Genomic DNA, 10370 nt, shown 5'->3' with positions numbered 1-10370 from the left:
GATGTCATAATCATTAGATGATGTCATAATCATTTTGTTGATGTCATAATCATTTGATGATATCATAATCATTTGATGTCATAATCATTTGATGATGTCATAATCATTTGATGTCATAATCATTGGATGATGTCATAATCATTTTGTTGATGTCATAATCATTTGATGATGTCATAATCATTTTGTTGATGCCATAATCATTTGATGATGTCATAATCATTGGATGATGTCATAATCATTTTGTTGATGTCATAATCATTAGGTGATGTCATAATCATTTTGTCGATGCCATAATCATTTGATGATGTCATAATCATTTGATGATGTCATAATCATTTTGTTGATGTCATAATCATTTTGTTGATGTCATAATGATTTGATGATGTCATAATCATTTGATGTCATAATCTTTGGATGATGTCATAATCATTTGATGATGTCATAATTATTTTGTTGATGTCATAATCATTTTGTTGATGTCATAATCATTTGATTATGTCATAATCATTTGATGTCATAATCATTTTGTTGATGTCATAATCATTTGATGATGTCATAATCATTAGATGATGTCATAATCATTTTGTTGATGTCATAGTCATTTGATGATGTCATAATCATTTGATGTCATATTCATTGCATGATATCATAATCATTTTGTTGATGTCATAATGATTTGATGATGTCATAATCACTTGATGTCATAATCATTGGATGATGTCATAATCATTTTGTTGATGTCATAATCATTTAATGATGTCATAATCATTAGATGATGTCATAATCATTTTGTTGATGTCATAATCATTTGATGATGTCATAATCATTAGATGATGTCATAATCATTTTGTTGATGTCATAATCATTTGATGATGTCATAATCATTTGATGTCATAATCATTTGATGATGTCATAATCATTTGATGTCATAATCATTGGATGATGTCATAATCATTTTGTTGATGTCATAATCATTTGATGATGTCATAATCATTAGATGATGTCATAATCATTTTGTTGATGTCATAGTCATTTGATGATGTCATAATCATTTGATGTCATATTCATTGCATGAGGTCATAATCATTTTATTGATGTCATAATGATTTGATGATGTCATAATCATTTGATGTCATAATCATTGGATGATGTCATAATCATTTTGTTGATGTCATAATCATTAGATGATGTCATAATCATTGTGTTGATGTCATAATCATTTGATGATGTCATAATCATTTGATGTCATAATCATTTTGTTGATGTCATAATCATTTGATGATGTCATAATCATTTGATGTCATAATCATTTTGTTGATGTCATAATCATTAGATGATGTCATAATCATTTTGTTGATGTCATAATCATTTGATGATGTCATAATCATTAGATGATGTCATAATCATTTTGTTGATGTCATAATCATTTGATGATGTCATAATCATTATATGATGTCATAATCATTTTGTTGATGTCATAGTCATTTGATGATGTCATAATCATTTGATGTCATATTCATTGCATGATGTCATAATCATTTTGTTGATGTCATAATCATTTGATGATGTCATAATCATTTGATGATGTCATAATCATTTGATGTCATAATCATTAGATGATGTCATAATCATTTTGTTGATGTCATAGTCATTTGATGATGTCATAATCATTTGATGTCATATTCATTGCATGATGTCATAATCATTTTGTTGATGTCATAATCATTTGATGATGTCATAATCATTAGATGTTGTCATAATCATTTTGTTGATGTCATAATCATTTGATGATGTCATAATCATTAGATGATGTCATAATCATTTTGTTGATGTCATAATCATTTGATGATGTCATAATCATTTGATGATGTCATAATCATTTTGTTGATGTCATAGTCATTTGATGATGTCATAATCATTTGATGTCATATTCATTGCATGATGTCATAATCATTTTGTTGATGTCATAATCATTTGATGATGTCATAATCATTAGATGATGTCATAATCATTTTGTTGATGTCATAATCATTTGATGATGTCATAATCATTAGATGATGTCATAATCATTTTGTTGATGTCATAATCATTTGATGATGTCATAATCATTTGATGTCATAGTCATTTGATGATGTCATAATCATTTGATGTCATAATCATTGGATGATGTCATAATCATTTTGTTGATGTCATAATCATTTGATGATGTCATAATCATTAGATGATGTCATAATCATTTTGTTGATGTCATAATCATTTGATGATGTCATAATCATTAGATGATGTCATAATCATTTTGTTGATGTCATAATCATTTGATGATGTCATAATCATTTGATGTCATAATCATTTGATGATGTCATAATCATTTTGTTGATGTCATAGTCATTTGATGATGTCATAATCATTTGATGTCATATTCATTGCATGATGTCATAATCATTTTGTTGATGTCATAATGATTTGATGATGTCATAGTCATTTGATGTCATAATCATTGGATGATGTCATAATCATTTTGTTGATGTCATAATCATTTGATGATGTCATAATCATTTGATGATGTCATAATCATTTTGTTGATGTCATAATCATTTGATGATGTCATAATCATTTGATGTCATAATCATTTTGTTGATGTCATAATCATTTGATGTCATAATCATTTGATGATGTCATAATCATTTGATGTCATAATCATTGGATGATGTCATAATCATTTTGTTGATGTCATAATCATTTGATGATGTCATAATCATTAGATGATGTCATAATCATTTTGTTGATGTCATAGTCATTTGATGATGTCATAATCATTTGATTATGTCATAATCATTTGATGTCATAATCATTTTGTTGATGTCATAATCATTTGATGATGTCATAATCATTAGATGATGTCATAATCATTTTGTTGATGTCATAGTCATTTGATGATGTCATAATCATTTGATGTCATATTCATTGCATGATGTCATAATCATTTTGTTGATGTCATAATGATTTGATGATGTCATAATCATTTGATGTCATAATCATTGGATGATGTCATAATCATTTTGTTGATGTCATAATCATTTGATGATGTCATAATCATTAGATGATGTCATAATCATTTTGTTGATGTCATAATCATTTGATGATGTCATAATCATTAGATGATATCATAATCATTTTGTTGATGTCATAATCATTTGATGATGTCATAATCATTTGATGTCATAATCATTTGATGATGTCATAATCATTTGATGTCATAATCATTGGATGATGTCATAATCATTTTGTTGATGTCATAATCATTTGATGATGTCGTAATCATTAGATGATGTCATAATCATTTGATGTCATAATCATTGGATGATGTCATAATCATTTTGTTGATGTCATAATCATTTGATGATGTCATAATCATTTGATGTCATAATCATTGGATGATGTCAAAATCATTTGATGATGTCATAATCATTTTGTTGATTTCATAATCATTTGATGATGTCATAATCATTTGATGTCATAATCATTGGATAATGTCATAATCATTTTGTTGATGTCATAATCATTACATGATGTCATAATTATTTTGTTGATGTCATAATCATTTTGTTGATGTCATAATCATTTGATTATGTCATAATCATTTGATGTCATAATCATTGGATGATGTCATAATCATTTTGTTGATGTCATAATCATTTGATGATGTCGTAATCATTAGATGATATCATAATCAATTGATGTCATAATCATTGGATGATGTCATAATCATTTTGTTGATGTCATAATCATTTCATGATGTCATAATCATTTGATGTCATAATCATTGGATGATGTCAAAATCATTTGATGATGTCATAATCATTTTGTTGATGTCATAATCATTTGATGATGCCATAATCATTTTGTTGATGTCATAATCATTTGATGATGTCATAATCATTAGATGATGTCATAATCATTTTGTTGATGTCATAATCATTTGATGATGTCATAATCATTAGATGATATCATAATGATTTTGTTGATGTCATAATCATTGGATGATGTCATAATCATTGGATGATGTCATAATCATTTTGTTGATGTCATAATCATTGGATGATGTCATAATCATTTTGTTGATGTCATAATCATTTGATGATGTCATAATCATTTGATGTCATAATCATTGGATGATGTCATACTCATTTTGTTGATGTCATAATCATTTGCTGATGTCATAATCATTAGATGATGTCATAATCATTTTGTTGATGTCATAATCATTTGATGATGTCATAATCATTTGATGTCATAATCATTGGATGATGTCATAATCATTTTGTTGATGTCATAATCATTTGATGATGTCATAATCATTAGATGATGTCATAATCATTGGACGATGTCATAATCATTTTGTTGATGTCATAAACATTGGATGATGTCATAATCATTTTGTTGATGTCATAATCATTTGATGATGTCATAATCATTTGATGTCATAATCATTGGATGATGTCATAATCATTTTGTTGATGTCATAATCATTTGATGATGTCATAATCATTAGATGATGTCATAATCATTTTGTTGATGTCATAATCATTTGATGATGTCATAATCATTTGATGTCATAATCATTGGATGATGTCATAAACATTTTGTTGATGTCATAATCATTTGATGATGTCATAATCATTTTGTTGATATCATAGTCATTTGATGATGTCATAATCATTAGATGATGTCATAATCATTTTGTTGATGTCATAATCATTTGATGATGTCATAATCATTTTGTTGATGTCATAATCATTTGATGATGTCATAATCATTTGATGTCATAATCATTGGATAATGTCATAATCATTTTGTTGATGTCATAATCATTGGATGATGTCATCATCATTTTGTTGATGTCATAATCATTTGATGATGTCATAATCATTTGATGTCATAATCATTTGATGATGTCATAATCATTTGATGTCATAATCATTTTGTTGATGTCATAATCATTTGATGATGTCATAATCATTTGATGTCATAATCATTTGATGATGTCATAATCATTTGATGTCATAATCATTGGATGATGTCATAATCATTTTGTTGATGTCATAATCATTTGATGATGTCATAATCATTATATGATGTCATAATCATTTTGTTGATGTCATAGTCATTTGATGATGTCATAATCATTTGATTATGTCATAATCATTTGATGTCATATTCATTTTGTTGATGTCATAATCATTTGATGATGTCATAATCATTAGATGATGTCATAATCATTTTGTTGATGTCATAGTCATTTGATGATGTCATAATCATTTGATTATGTCATAATCATTTGATGTCATAATCATTTTGTTGATGTCATAATGATTTGATGATGTCATAATCATTTGATGTCATAATCATTGGATGATGTCATAATCATTTTGTTGATGTCATAATCATTTGATGATGTCATAATCATTAGATGATGTCATAATCATTTTGTTGATGTCATAATCATTTGATGATATCATAATCATTTGATGTCATAATCATTTGATGATGTCATAATCATTTGATGTCATAATCATTGGATGATGTCATAATCATTTTGTTGATGTCATAATCATTTGATGATGTCATAATCATTTTGTTGATGCCATAATCATTTGATGATGTCATAATCATTGGATGATGTCATAATCATTTTGTTGATGTCATAATCATTAGGTGATGTCATAATCATTTTGTCGATGCCATAATCATTTGATGATGTCATAATCATTTGATGATGTCATAATCATTTTGTTGATGTCATAATCATTTTGTTGATGTCATAATGATTTGATGATGTCATAATCATTTGATGTCATAATCTTTGGATGATGTCATAATCATTTGATGATGTCATAATTATTTTGTTGATGTCATAATCATTTTGTTGATGTCATAATCATTTGATTATGTCATAATCATTTGATGTCATAATCATTTTGTTGATGTCATAATCATTTGATGATGTCATAATCATTAGATGATGTCATAATCATTTTGTTGATGTCATAGTCATTTGATGATGTCATAATCATTTGATGTCATATTCATTGCATGATATCATAATCATTTTGTTGATGTCATAATGATTTGATGATGTCATAATCACTTGATGTCATAATCATTGGATGATGTCATAATCATTTTGTTGATGTCATAATCATTTAATGATGTCATAATCATTAGATGATGTCATAATCATTTTGTTGATGTCATAATCATTTGATGATGTCATAATCATTTGATGTCATAATCATTTGATGATGTCATAATCATTTGATGTCATAATCATTGGATGATGTCATAATCATTTTGTTGATGTCATAATCATTTGATGATGTCATAATCATTAGATGATGTCATAATCATTTTGTTGATGTCATAGTCATTTGATGATGTCATAATCATTTGATGTCATATTCATTGCATGAGGTCATAATCATTTTATTGATGTCATAATGATTTGATGATGTCATAATCATTTGATGTCATAATCATTGGATGATGTCATAATCATTTTGTTGATGTCATAATCATTAGATGATGTCATAATCATTGTGTTGATGTCATAATCATTTGATGATGTCATAATCATTTGATGTCATAATCATTTTGTTGATGTCATAATCATTTGATGATGTCATAATCATTTGATGTCATAATCATTTTGTTGATGTCATAATCATTAGATGATGTCATAATCATTTTGTTGATGTCATAATCATTTGATGATGTCATAATCATTAGATGATGTCATAATCATTTTGTTGATGTCATAATCATTTGATGATGTCATAATCATTATATGATGTCATAATCATTTTGTTGATGTCATAGTCATTTGATGATGTCATAATCATTTGATGTCATATTCATTGCATGATGTCATAATCATTTTGTTGATGTCATAATCATTTGATGATGTCATAATCATTTGATGATGTCATAATCATTTGATGTCATAATCATTAGATGATGTCATAATCATTTTGTTGATGTCATAGTCATTTGATGATGTCATAATCATTTGATGTCATATTCATTGCATGATGTCATAATCATTTTGTTGATGTCATAATCATTTGATGATGTCATAATCATTAGATGTTGTCATAATCATTTTGTTGATGTCATAATCATTTGATGATGTCATAATCATTAGATGATGTCATAATCATTTTGTTGATGTCATAATCATTTGATGATGTCATAATCATTTGATGATGTCATAATCATTTTGTTGATGTCATAGTCATTTGATGATGTCATAATCATTTGATGTCATATTCATTGCATGATGTCATAATCATTTTGTTGATGTCATAATCATTTGATGATGTCATAATCATTAGATGATGTCATAATCATTTTGTTGATGTCATAATCATTTGATGATGTCATAATCATTAGATGATGTCATAATCATTTTGTTGATGTCATAATCATTTGATGATGTCATAATCATTTGATGTCATAGTCATTTGATGATGTCATAATCATTTGATGTCATAATCATTGGATGATGTCATAATCATTTTGTTGATGTCATAATCATTTGATGATGTCATAATCATTAGATGATGTCATAATCATTTTGTTGATGTCATAATCATTTGATGATGTCATAATCATTAGATGATGTCATAATCATTTTGTTGATGTCATAATCATTTGATGATGTCATAATCATTTGATGTCATAATCATTTGATGATGTCATAATCATTTTGTTGATGTCATAGTCATTTGATGATGTCATAATCATTTGATGTCATATTCATTGCATGATGTCATAATCATTTTGTTGATGTCATAATGATTTGATGATGTCATAGTCATTTGATGTCATAATCATTGGATGATGTCATAATCATTTTGTTGATGTCATAATCATTTGATGATGTCATAATCATTTGATGATGTCATAATCATTTTGTTGATGTCATAATCATTTGATGATGTCATAATCATTTGATGTCATAATCATTTTGTTGATGTCATAATCATTTGATGTCATAATCATTTGATGATGTCATAATCATTTGATGTCATAATCATTGGATGATGTCATAATCATTTTGTTGATGTCATAATCATTTGATGATGTCATAATCATTAGATGATGTCATAATCATTTTGTTGATGTCATAGTCATTTGATGATGTCATAATCATTTGATTATGTCATAATCATTTGATGTCATAATCATTTTGTTGATGTCATAATCATTTGATGATGTCATAATCATTAGATGATGTCATAATCATTTTGTTGATGTCATAGTCATTTGATGATGTCATAATCATTTGATGTCATATTCATTGCATGATGTCATAATCATTTTGTTGATGTCATAATGATTTGATGATGTCATAATCATTTGATGTCATAATCATTGGATGATGTCATAATCATTTTGTTGATGTCATAATCATTTGATGATGTCATAATCATTAGATGATGTCATAATCATTTTGTTGATGTCATAATCATTTGATGATGTCATAATCATTAGATGATATCATAATCATTTTGTTGATGTCATAATCATTTGATGATGTCATAATCATTTGATGTCATAATCATTTGATGATGTCATAATCATTTGATGTCATAATCATTGGATGATGTCATAATCATTTTGTTGATGTCATAATCATTTGATGATGTCGTAATCATTAGATGATGTCATAATCATTTGATGTCATAATCATTGGATGATGTCATAATCATTTTGTTGATGTCATAATCATTTGATGATGTCATAATCATTTGATGTCATAATCATTGGATGATGTCAAAATCATTTGATGATGTCATAATCATTTTGTTGATTTCATAATCATTTGATGATGTCATAATCATTTGATGTCATAATCATTGGATAATGTCATAATCATTTTGTTGATGTCATAATCATTACATGATGTCATAATTATTTTGTTGATGTCATAATCATTTTGTTGATGTCATAATCATTTGATTATGTCATAATCATTTGATGTCATAATCATTGGATGATGTCATAATCATTTTGTTGATGTCATAATCATTTGATGATGTCGTAATCATTAGATGATATCATAATCAATTGATGTCATAATCATTGGATGATGTCATAATCATTTTGTTGATGTCATAATCATTTCATGATGTCATAATCATTTGATGTCATAATCATTGGATGATGTCAAAATCATTTGATGATGTCATAATCATTTTGTTGATGTCATAATCATTTGATGATGCCATAATCATTTTGTTGATGTCATAATCATTTGATGATGTCATAATCATTAGATGATGTCATAATCATTTTGTTGATGTCATAATCATTTGATGATGTCATAATCATTAGATGATATCATAATGATTTTGTTGATGTCATAATCATTGGATGATGTCATAATCATTGGATGATGTCATAATCATTTTGTTGATGTCATAATCATTGGATGATGTCATAATCATTTTGTTGATGTCATAATCATTTGATGATGTCATAATCATTTGATGTCATAATCATTGGATGATGTCATACTCATTTTGTTGATGTCATAATCATTTGCTGATGTCATAATCATTAGATGATGTCATAATCATTTTGTTGATGTCATAATCATTTGATGATGTCATAATCATTTGATGTCATAATCATTGGATGATGTCATAATCATTTTGTTGATGTCATAATCATTTGATGATGTCATAATCATTAGATGATGTCATAATCATTGGACGATGTCATAATCATTTTGTTGATGTCATAAACATTGGATGATGTCATAATCATTTTGTTGATGTCATAATCATTTGATGATGTCATAATCATTTGATGTCATAATCATTGGATGATGTCATAATCATTTTGTTGATGTCATAATCATTTGATGATGTCATAATCATTAGATGATGTCATAATCATTTTGTTGATGTCATAATCATTTGATGATGTCATAATCATTTGATGTCATAATCATTGGATGATGTCATAAACATTTTGTTGATGTCATAATCATTTGATGATGTCATAATCATTTTGTTGATATCATAGTCATTTGATGATGTCATAATCATTAGATGATGTCATAATCATTTTGTTGATGTCATAATCATTTGATGATGTCATAATCATTTTGTTGATGTCATAATCATTTGATGATGTCATAATCATTTGATGTCATAATCATTGGATAATGTCATAATCATTTTGTTGATGTCATAATCATTGGATGATGTCATCATCATTTTGTTGATGTCATAATCATTTGATGATGTCATAATCATTTGATGTCATAATCATTTGATGATGTCATAATCATTTGATGTCAT

This window comes from Dendrobates tinctorius, unplaced genomic scaffold (assembly GCF_039654945.1).
Source record: "Dendrobates tinctorius isolate UK_male_01 unplaced genomic scaffold, ASM3965494v1 ptg000019l, whole genome shotgun sequence".
In the NCBI taxonomy this organism is placed as follows: Eukaryota; Metazoa; Chordata; class Amphibia; order Anura; family Dendrobatidae; genus Dendrobates; species Dendrobates tinctorius.
This window is presented reverse-complemented; position numbering follows the sequence as displayed.